This window comes from Rattus norvegicus, chromosome 4 (genome assembly GCF_021556685.1).
Source record: "Rattus norvegicus strain SHRSP/BbbUtx chromosome 4, alternate assembly SHRSP_T2T, whole genome shotgun sequence".
Taxonomy (NCBI): domain Eukaryota; kingdom Metazoa; phylum Chordata; class Mammalia; order Rodentia; family Muridae; genus Rattus; species Rattus norvegicus.
In genome coordinates this window covers 18,936,757-18,949,199 of record NC_141537.1, presented here as the reverse complement: position 1 = coordinate 18,949,199, position 12,443 = coordinate 18,936,757, and the positions used below count along the sequence as shown (strand labels likewise).

The 12,443-nt window shown below is 40.8% G+C and overlaps 1 pseudogene; it reads left to right on the top strand.

Moving 5' to 3' along the window:
• Nucleotides 1-11,687: 11,687 nt before the first annotated feature.
• On the top strand, nucleotides 11,688-11,814 carry LOC120102685 (small nucleolar RNA SNORA17; annotated as a pseudogene).
• The last annotated feature ends 629 nt before the right edge of the window (nucleotides 11,815-12,443 follow it).

Sequence of the window (12,443 nt, the reverse complement as noted above, 5' to 3'; positions counted from 1 at the left end):
ACTACCACAGATTAAAGCTATATGTAATGAACAATGGAAGTCTACAAACTCATTGAACTAGAACAACTCTTGACGGAATAAATGAGTCAAGACAGACAGAAAGAAAGAAGTTAAATACAGTGTAGGACTCAGTGATGTTGAATAGAGAGCATACTTAAAATTGTAGGCTACAGTGAAAGTGATGCTAAGAGGAAAGTTCATGGCACTAAATGTTTACCAAAAAAAAAAAAAAAAAATCCCGCAGAGATATCATACTAGCAACTTAACAGCACCCGAAACAACAAGAAATCACACTAAAGAGTAATAGAAGGTAAGAAATAATAAAAAACCTTGATGATGAAAATGATAAAATAGAAACAAATGTCTTTTCTGCATTCAATGAGATGACCTTGTGAGTATTTTTTTTTTTTTTTTTTTGGAGCTGGGGACCGAACCCAGGGCCTTGCGCTTCCTAGGTAAGCGCTCTACCACTGAGCTAAATCCCCAGCCCTTGTGAGTATTTTGATACATTCGAACACTCCTTCATGATAAAATTCCTGGGGAAAATAAGAATACAAGGGACATACATAAATATAATGTAGGCAATTGACGGCAAATCTACATCCATAGAAAAATGAATGAATAGAAAATTACGGCATTTCCACTAACATCAGGAGCAAGGCAACACTGCACATTCTCTCCATATATATTCAATATAGTACTTGAAGTTTTAGAGCAATAAGAAAAGGGAAAGAGAACAAGGAGATATAAATATGAAAGAAATGAAAGTTTCATCATTTGAAGAAAAAATGATAGTATATATAAGTGACCCAATAAAAGTTCACTGGGGAACTCCTATGGCTAATAAACATTTGCGGAATATTAGGAGAATTAAAAATTAAGAATCAGACCCAACCGCCTGGTCAGGTGGGCACTCCTGAGGCTGCAGAGCAGAAGAGACCACCAACTCTGCTCACCCCTGCCCACATCCCTGGCCCAAGAGGAAACTGTATAAGGCCTCTGGGCTCCCGTGGAAGGGCCCAGGAGCAGCAGGACCCCTGTGCCTGAGACACCGCCGGAACCTGAAAGAAACAGACCGGATAAACAGTTCTCTGCACCCAAATCCCGTGGGAGGGAGAGCTAAACCTTCAGAGAGGCAGACAAGCCTGGGAAACCAGAAGTGACTGCTCCCTGCACACACATCTCGGACGCCAGAGGAAAAAGCCAAAGACCATCTGGAACCCTGGTGCACTGAAGCTCCCGGAAGGGGCGGCACAGGTCTTCCTGGTTGCTGCCGCTGCAGAGAGCCCGTGGAGAGCACCCCACGAGCGAACCTGAGCCTCGGGACCACAGGTAAGACCAAATTTTCTGCTGCAAGAAAGCTGCCTGGTGAGCTTGGGACACAGGAAAGCAGAATTTCTCTAGGACCGGGCACGTTCTGTGTTTACCGGAAGTCCCACACCTGCGGATCCCGGCCCGCAGCAGCTCTCTGCTCCCAGACCCGGTGAGAGAGAGACCCAACCGCCTGGTCAGGTGGGCACTCCTGAGGCTGCAGAGCGGAAGAGACCACCAACTCTGCTCACCCCTGCCCACATCCCTGGCCCAAGAGGAAACTGTATAAGGCCTCTGGGCTCCCGTGGGGAAGGGCCCAGGAGCGGCAGGACCCCTGTGCCTGAGACACCGCCGGAACCTGAAAGAAACAGACCGGATAAACAGTTCTCTGCACCCAAATCCCGTGGGAGGGAGAGCTAAACCTTCAGAGAGGCAGACAAGCCTGGGAAACCAGAAGTGACTGCTCCCTGCACACACATCTCGGACGCCAGAGGAAAAAGCCAAAGACCATCTGGAACCCTGGTGCACTGAAGTTCCCGGAAGGGGCGGCACAGGTCTTCCTGGTTGCTGCCGCTGCAGAGAGCCCGTGGGCAGCACCCCACGAGCGAACCTGAGCCTCGGGACCACAGGTAAGACCAAATTTTCTGCTGCAAGAAAGCTGCCTGGTGAACTCAAGACACAGGCCCACAGCAACAGCTGAAGACCTATAGAGAGGAAAAACTACACGCCAGAAAGCAGAACACTCTGTCCCCATAACTGACTGAAAGAGAGGAAAACAGGTCTACAGCACTCCTGTCACACAGGCTTATAGGACAGTCTAGCCACTGTCAGAAATAGCAGAACAAAGTAACACTAGAGATAATCTGATGGCGAGAGGCAAGCGCAGGAACCCAAGCAACAGAAACCAAGACTACATGCCATCATCGGAGCCCAATTCTCCCACCAAAACAAACATGGAATATCCAAACAGGGCAGAAAAGCAAGATCTAGTTACAAAATCATATTTGATCATGATGCTGGAGGACTTCAAGAAAGACATGAACACACTTAGGGAAGCACAGGAAAACATTAATAAACAAGTAAAAGCCTACAGAGAGGAATCGCAAAAATCCCTGAAAGAATTCCAGGAAAACACAATCAAACAGTTGAAGGAATTAAAAATGGAAATAGAAGCAATCAAGAAAGAACACATGGAAACAACCCTGGATATAGAAAACCAAAAGAAGAGACAAGGAGCTGTAGATACAAGCCTCACCAACAGAATTCAAGAGATGGAAGAGAGAATCTCAGGAGCAGAAGATTCCATAGAAATCATTGACTCAACTGTCAAAGATAATGTAAAGCGGAAAAAGCTACTGGTCCAAAACATACAGGAAATCCAGGACTCAATGAGAAGATCAAACCTAAGGATAATAGGTATAGAAGAGAGTGAAGACTCCCAGCTCAAAGGACCAGTAAATATCTTCAACAAAATCATAGAAGAAAACTTCCCTAACCTAAAAAAAGAAATACCCATAGACATACAAGAAGCCTACAGAACTCCAAATAGATTGGACCAGAAAAGAAACACCTCCCGTCACATAATTGTCAAAACACCAAACGCACAAAATAAAGAAAGAATATTAAAAGCAGTAAGGGAAAAAGGTCAGGTAACATATAAAGGCAGACCTATCAGAATCACACCAGACTTCTCGCCAGAAACTATGAAGGCCAGAAGATCCTGGACTGATGTCATACAGACCCTAAGAGAACACAAATGCCAGCCCAGGTTACTGTATCCAGCAAAACTCTCAATTAACATTGATGGAGAAACCAAGATATTCCATGACAAAACCAAATTTACACAATATCTTTCTACAAATCCAGCACTACAAAGGATAATAAATGGTAAAGCCCAACATAAGGAGGCAAGCTATACCCTAGAAGAAGCAAGAAACTAATCGTCTTGGCAACAAAACAAAGAGAATGAAAGCACACAAACATAACCTCACATCCAAATATGAATAAAAAGGGAAGCAATAATCACTATTCCTTAATATCTCTCAATACCAATGGCCTCAACTCCCCAATAAAAAGACATAGATTAACAAACTGGATACGCAATGAGGACCCTGCATTCTGCTGCCTACAGGAAACACACCTCAGAGACAAAGACAGACACTACCTCAGAGTGAAAGGCTGGAAAACAACTTTCCAAGCAAATGGTCAGAAGAAGCAAGCTGGAGTAGCCATTCTAATATCAAATAAAATCAATTTCCAACTAAAAGTCATCAAAAAAGATAAGGAAGGACACTTCATATTCATCAAAGGAAAAATCCACCAAGATGAACTCTCAATCCTAAATATCTATGCCCCAAATACAAGGGCACCTACATACGTAAAAGAAACCTTACTAAAGCTCAAAACACACATTGCACCTCACACAATAATAGTGGGAGACTTCAACACCCCACTCTCATCAATGGACAGATCATGGAAACAGAAATTAAACAGGGACGTAGACAGACTAAGAGAAGTCATGAGCCAAATGGACTTAACGGATATTTATAGAACATTCTATCCTAAAGCAAAAGGATATACCTTCTTCTCAGCTCCTCATGGTACTTTCTCCAAAATTGACCATATAATTGGTCAAAAAACGGGCCTCAACAGGTACAGAAAGATAGAGATAATCCCATGCATGCTATTGGACCACCACGGCCTAAAACTGGTCTTCAATAACAATAAGGGAAGAATGCCCACATATACGTGGAAATTGAACAATGCTCTACTCAATGATAACCTGGTCAAGGAAGAAATAAAGAAAGAAATTAAAAACTTTTTAGAATTTAATGAAAATGAAGATACAACATACCCAAACTTATGGGACACAATGAAAGCTGTGCTAAGAGGAAAACTCATAGCGCTGAGTGCCTGCAGAAAGAAACAGGAAAGAGCATATGTCAGCAGCTTGACAGCACACCTAAAAGCTCTATAACAAAAAGAAGCAAATACACCCAGGAGGAGTAGAAGGCAGGAAATAATCAAACTCAGAGCTGAAATCAACCAAGTAGAAACAAAAAGGACCATAGAAAGAATCAACAGAACCAAAAGTTGGTTCTTTGAGAAAATCAACAAGATAGATAAACCCTTAGCCAGACTAACGAGAGGACACAGAGAGTGCGTCCAAATTAACAAAATTAGAAATGAAAAGGGAGACATAACTACAGATTCAGAGGAAATTCAAAAAATCATCAGATCTTACTATAAAAACCTATATTCAACAAAATTTGAAAATCTTCAGGAAATGGACAATTTACTAGACAGATACCAGGTATCGAAGTTAAATCAGGAACAGATAAACCAGTTAAACAACCCCATAACTCCTAAGGAAATAGAAGCAGTCATTAAAGGTCTTCCAACCAAAAAGAGCCCAGGTCCAGACGGGTTTAGTGCAGAATTCTATCAAACCTTCATAGAAGACCTCATACCAATATTATTCAAACTATTCCACAAAATTGAAACAGATGGAGCACTACCGAATTCCTTCTACGAAGCCACAATTACTCTTATACCTAAACCACACAAAGACACAACAAAGAAAGAGAACTTCAGACCAATTTCCCTTATGAATATCGACGCAAAAATACTCAATAAAATTCTGGCAAACCGAATTCAAGAGCACATCAAAACAATCATCCACCATGATCAAGTAGGCTTCATCCCAGGCATGCAGGGATGGTTTAATATACGGAAAACCATCAACGTGATCCATTATATGAACAAACTGAAAGAACAAAACCACATGATCATTTCATTAGATGCTGAGAAAGCATTTGACAAAATTCAACACCCCTTCATGATAAAAGTCCTGGAAAGAATAGGAATTCAAGGCCCATACCTAAACATAGTAAAAGCCATATACAGCAAACCAGTTGCTAACATTAAACTAAATGGAGAGAAACTTGAAGCAATCCCACTAAAATCAGGGACTAGACAAGGCTGCCCACTCTCTCCCTACTTATTCAATATAGTTCTTGAAGTTCTAGCCAGAGCAATCAGACAACAAAAGGAGATCAAGGGGATACAGATCGGAAAAGAAGAAGTCAAAATATCACTATTTGCAGATGACATGATAGTATATTTAAATGATCCCAAAAGTTCCACCAGAGAACTACTAAAGCTGATAAACAACTTCAGCAAAGTGGCTGGGTATAAAATTAACTCAAATAAATCAGTTGCCTTCCTCTATACAAAAGAGAAACAAGCCGAGAAAGAAATTAGGGAAACAACACCCTTCATAATAGACCCAAATAATATAAAGTACCTCGGTGTGACTTTAACCAAGCAAGTAAAAGATCTGTACAATAAGAACTTCAAGACACTGAGGAAAGAAATTGAAGAAGACCTCAGAAGATGGAAAGATCTCCCATGCTCATGGATTGGCAGGATTAATATAGTAAAAATGGCCATTTTACCAAAAGCAATCTACAGATTCAATGCAATCCCCATCAAAATACCAATCCAATTCTTCAAAGAGTTAGACAGAGCAATTTGCAAATTCATCTGGAATAACAAAAAACCCAGGATAGCTAAAGCTATCCTCAACAATAAAAGGACTTCAGGGGGAATCACTATCCCTGAACTCAAGCAGTATTACAGAGCAATAGTGATAAAAACTGCATGGTATTGGTACAGAGACAGACAGATAGACCAATGGAATAGAATTGAAGACCCAGAAATGAACCCACACACCTATGGTCACTTGATTTTTGACAAAGGAGCCAAAACCATCCAATGGAAAAAAGATAGCATTTTCAGCAAATGGTGCTGGTTCAACTGGAGGTCAACATGTAGAAGAATGCAGATCGATCCATGCTTATCACCCTGTACAAAGCTTAAGTCCAAGTGGATCAAGGACCTCCACATCAAACCAGACACACTCAAACTAATAGAAGAAAAACTAGGGAAGCATCTGGAACACATGGGCACTGGAAAAAATTTCCTGAACAAAACACCAATGGCTTATGCTCTAAGATCAAGAATCGACAAATGGGATCTCATAAAACTGCAAAGCTTCTGTAAGGCAAAGGACACGGTGGTTAGGACAAAACGGCAACCAACAGATTGGGAAAAGATCTTTACCAATCCTACAACAGATAGAGGCCTTATATCCAAAATATACAAAGAACTCAAGAAGTTAGACCGCAGGGAAACAAATAACCCTATTAAAAAATGGGGTTCAGAGCTAAACAAAGAATTCACAGCTGAGGAATGCCGAATGGCTGAGAAACACCTAAAGAAATGTTCAACATCTTTAGTCATAAGGGAAATGCAAATCAAAACAACCCTGAGATTTCACCTCACACCAGTGAGAATGGCTAAGATCAAAAACTCAGGTGACAGCAGATGCTGGCGAGGATGTGGAGAAAGAGGAACACTCCTCCATTGTTGGTGGGATTGCAGACTGGTAAAACCATTCTGGAAATCAGTCTGGAGGTTCCTCAGAAAATTGGACATTGAACTGCCTGAGGATCCAGCTATACCTCTCTTGGGCATATACCCAAAAGATGCCTCAACATATAAAAGAGACACGTGCTCCACTATGTTCATCGCAGCCTTATTTATAATAGCCAGAAAATGGAAAGAACCGAGATGCCCTTCAACAGAGGAATGGATACAGAAAATGTGGTACATCTACACAATGGAATATTACTCAGCTATCAAAAACAACGAGTCTATGAAATTCGTAGGCAAATGGTTGGAACTGGAAAATATCATCCTGAGTGAGCTAACCCAATCACAGAAAGACATACATGGTATGCACTCATTGATAAGTGGCTATTAGCCCAAATGCTTGAATTACCCTAGATCCCTAGAACAAACGAAACTCAAGACGGATGATCAAAATGTGAATGCTTCACTCCTTCTTTAAATGAGGAAAAAGAATACCCTTGGCTGGGAAGGGAGAGGCAAAGATTAAAACAGAGACTGAAGGAACACCCATTCAGAGCCTGCCCCACATGTGGCCCATACATATACAGCCACCCAATTGGACAAGATGGATGAAGCAAAGAAGTGCAGACCGACAGGAGCCGGATGTAGATCGCTCCTGAGAGACACAGCCAGAATACAGCAAATACAGAGGCGAATGCCAGCAGCAAACCACTGAACTGAGAATAGGTCCCCCGTTGAAGGAATCAGAGAAAGAACTGGAAGAGCGTGAAGGGGCTCGAGACCCCAAAAGTACAACAATGTCAAGCAACCAGAGCTTCCAGGGACTAAGCCACTACCTAAAGACTCAACATGGACTGACCCTGGACTCTGACCCCATAGGTAGCAATGAATATCCTAGTAAGAGCACCAGTGGAAGGGGAAGCCCTGGGTCCTGCTAAGACTGAACCCCCAGTGAACTAGACTATGGGGGGAGAGTGGCAATGGCGGGAGGGTTGGGAGGGGAACACCCATAAGGAAGGGGAGGGGGGAGGGGGATTTTGCCCGGAAACCAGGAAAGGGAATAACACTTGAAATGTATATAAGAAATACTCAAGTTAATAAAAAAATAACTTTTTTATAAAAAAGTAATAAGAAATACACAAGTTAATAAAAAAATTAAGAATCAGTAGATCTCTTATGTACAAATGACAAATGAACTAAGAAAGAAATGAAGGAAAGTGACACCTTTCACAATAGCCTAAAATAATGTAAAATGTCTCTGGGTAAATCAAACCAAGTCAGTGAAAGCCTTATATAGTAAAAACTTCATCTTGAAGTTGAAAAAGATATAAGAAGTGGACAAATCGGATGCTCATGGGTCAAAGACTTTAACATAAAGACAGATGCACTGAATCTGCTAGAAGTAAAGGTAGGGAACAGCCTTTAACCCATTGGCACAGAAGACTTTCTGAACAGAGTATGGATAGTTCGGGCACTAAGAACAACAATTTATAAATGCAACCTCATGAAACTGAAAAGCTTCTGTAATGACACCATCAAGTGGACAAAGCAGCACCCTGCTGAATAGGAGAAGATTTTTTTTACCAACTCCAAAGACAGAAAGAGTGCTTATATCCAAAATATGTAAAGAACCTTGATTTCTGAAAATAAAATAATCCATTTCCAAATGGGGTAAACTTCTAAACAGAGAATTCTCAAGAGAAGAATCTCAAGTGGCTGAGAAACATGGTGGAGGATAGTTTTTGTGCTCTGTGAATTCAAATACTGATTTCTATGCCCCACATCTGGTTGTAGTCTCTATGTGTTGTAAGAACGACTTTCCATCACACCTGATTGGTTAGTAAAAGAGACGATCAGCCTATTCACTGGGCAGAAGAGAATAGAGTGGGACCCCCAATTACAGTTGAGGAGTGAGTGGGAATCCCAAAAGAGATGGGAGTGTTGGAGAGAAGGAACATTAGGAAGAGAAAGGTGTAGAGAAGCCACATGAAGGGAAAAGGGAGAATCGCCATGAGGTCACCATGGGAGAGTAGCTATAGACCAGAGTGAGCAAGTAATTGGCAATTTGTCTGAGTATTGGCAGCTTAGTTGGGTGAGAATAACTCAGAAGCTGTCCAGATATGAGTGCTCGCAGCTTGTTAATAAAAGCTATCAGGTCTCTGTGTCTTTCACTGAGAGCTAAATTGGGCTAGAGCAGACATAAAAACACTCTGCAGTTATCTGGGACCAAGGAGGCCTAGACAACGCCCTCAAAGACTAACTTCTACAGAAACACTACACTGAGGTTAAATGGCCAGTTCACAGTAGTTGCATATCAGATATACTGCATATGAGCTATTTACATTTTAATTCATAACAGTAGCAAAATTTCTGCTATGAAGTAACAGCAAAAAATAATTCTATAGCTGGGGCTTACCACAACATAAAGAACTATATTAAATAAAGGGTCCCAGCATTAGGAATGTTGAGAAACAGAGGGTTAGGAGGTCTCGTGGTTTTTACTGGAGGAAGACATTAAATGGCTTTATCAGCTGAGAGGGGACAGGTGGAAATGGGATGGACAGGGGAGATCATGTGAGGGTTGAGATGGAGTGGAGATTGCTAGAAATGGGAAACATTTGGGGGGATTGGAAACCTTATACTGTGGAAATGTTCTGGAAACTATGATGGTGTTCCTAATGAGAGTCCTAGTAATGGGTAATGCGGAGTCTCAACTGGCCATTGTTCTAGCCAGGCACAGTGGCAGTGGCAGAATTGACTTGCATTTATTTGAATTGTTGACAAGGGAGTCCCTCACAGAAATCATCCAAAAACTCAGGCTGCTGCTAAGACGAAGGGCTGCAAACTGACAGTGGGCCCATGGCTGAAAACAACACCCACATAATTCATTGATCATTTAGAAGCTAACTGGTGCCTCCATGGAGCCTTTATGCTACATTCTAGTGGCTTTGGTAAAGGAAGGTACCCTGCAGGCCATTAAAAGGCAAATGTTTGACACCAGCTCAGCCACAAAGCCTTTGGCCTACAATATGTTTTAAATAGGCAATCTGTCTTTGCTAGGGCAATGGTGTCCCAGAATCTTTGGGAGAAGCCAACCAATGTCTGTTTACTTATAGCCTATTCCACTAGAAGAAAACCACACCAAACAGTGCTTGGGGAATTAAGAACCAGAGACTAGGTAACCCAGAGACCTAGAATAAAACTAAACATTGGTGATCCTTAAAAAGTCAATAAAATAATTTCTAAAGATATTCTCTTATGATCAAATATCAGTGCCCTGTCCTGTCATCATCAGAGAGGCTTCCTCTAGTAGCAGAGATGAACAGATGCAGAGACCCACAACCAGACACTTTACAGAGAAAGACCCTAAATAGAGCTCTTCATCAAATTGTTCCACTCATAGCTCAGGTCTTATAGCAAGGCTTTTGGGGGCCTGGATGGTTTTTATTGATAAAGACACAGAGACGTCTATATATTTTAATGTTGACTTTTTGCTGGGGAACTTTCAGCTAGCCCTAAACTTAAGTCAACGTCTTTCATGACTTTTTCCTGCAACTATGTCTCTCTACATGGCTCTCACTCTGTATCACCCTGCTTCATTCACTTCCGTAAGAGATCCCTGTAGAAGAAAGGTACAAAGACTGTAAGAGGGGATAAAGGACACCTGGAGAACAAGCCCATCTGAATCAACTAAGCAAGGGGCATATGAATTCATTGAGACTGAAAATGCAAGAACAGGGCCTACTGGATCTACAACAGGCCCTCTGTTTGAGCTATTAGCTTAATATTTTTATGGGACACCAAATAAGTGGGTCACTGACACTTGTGCCTGTTCTAGGAACCCTTTTCCTCCTGTTGGGTTAGTGTGTTCAACCTTAGTATCATAATTTTTGCTTCATCTTTTATTTCATCATGTTTGGTAGCTAATTCTTAGAAGTCTGTTCTTCTCTCATAAGGAACAGAAAGGGAGTGAATCAGGAAAGTAGAGGAGATAGGGAGGAACGTAGAGGAAGAAGGGAGGCCAAGCTATAATCGGGATATATGGTATCAGAAAAGAATATTTTTAATAAAAGAAAAATATCGTAGCAACTCCCTGCAAAGATCTGTTATTACTTCAGAAGATGCATAGTTTGTTTCCTCTTCATTTTCTTCCTCACTCTAGATTTAAAAGAAGATCTGACCTAATCATTACTTTTGTAAGCCACTTGAAAGGTTTGGGAATTATAGGTACCAAAAAAATTTTGATAACTATTGGAAAAAAAGATCTTCATTTTAAAAAGAGACCTATATGAGAATTACTAAGATGACATTATATAATAGGTGAGAATTTTATGAAAATTAATACAAGATAAGGAGTGGGTATGTTGATGAACAATCTGGAAAGGAGAATAAAACAAGGAATGTACAACTACTATAGTGAACTTTAAAGGCACTGAAATAAAATTTATTTAAGAATACATAAAAAATTACAGAGGTCTCCTGCAGTCATAGCATGTCTGAATTAATACTGTGAAATGACTATGTTATTGAAAATCATCTATACAAATTCAATACCATCCATTGCAAACTTCCAATGGTATTCTTCATAGAGCTTGAATTGCTTTCTTTATTAGAAAGCATTTTTTCAACCTTTAAGACGTTAGGTTAAGTAAAACTAAACAGTATTGATTAATTCCTCCTACGATCGGAAACAATGGCTCTGCGGTCTCGTCAAAATCGTCTATATGTTGATGCTTGGCCAGAGCTTTGGAATCTCCTGGTCTAGTTTAAAAGTCGAGAAAAGATTAGCTAATTATTCTTTGGTAATTAGTCTTTCCTTTGAAAATAGTATTTGTCTGTTTTTGTTGTTGTTGTCGTTGTTGTTGTTTATTTTGGTGTTGTACAAATCTTTAATCATACAGACTCAAATCCTACTGACATTCAATGATTTATTGATATTGTCTGTCCCTAGATCTGTGTGTGGGTGTTGTGTCACATGTGCGTCAGTAGGTGGCAGAGAGGAGAGAGACTATGTCTAAGCTCAGTGTTCTGGCCTGTGAACAGCTGAATGATTAAGAGCATCAGTGAAAGGGGAAGCCCTTGGTCCTGCTAAGACTGAACCCCCAGTGAACGAGATTGTTGGGGGGAGGGCGGTAATGGGGGGAGGATGGGGAGGGGAACACCTACAGAGAAAGGGAGGGCGAGGCGTTAGGGGGATATTGGCCCAGAAACCGGGAAAGGGAATAACAATCGAAATGTAAATAAGAAATACTCAAGTTAATAAAGATGAAAAAAATACGTTTGGGACAAGTTAATGATCAAAGGAAACATTCACTCCAAGTCAAGCCTGAGTTCCTTCATCTTGTGACCTAGGGACGAGGTGACAGATTCTCAGTGTGCACCAGGAAATAAAAGGGTTATAATAAAGACCATATGATTCTATTATGACAGAGAACAGATGATTAGCCAGTCTAGCTGATCAAGATGTCAAAAATGAGGCATAAGACCGGTGATCTATTCCTTAGTAAATCTAGATTGTCCTCAGCAAAGTACAAGGAGAAAATTACTACTATACACTTGACCTGCTTAAACTTTAATAATCTAAAACAAGAGAATTATTGCCTTTGTGTTAAAATGGGCTTGTAGAAAGAAAGAAAGACAAGAATTGTTTGATTAAATATAAGTTCCAAAAAACTAAATACATAAGCAATAATCCT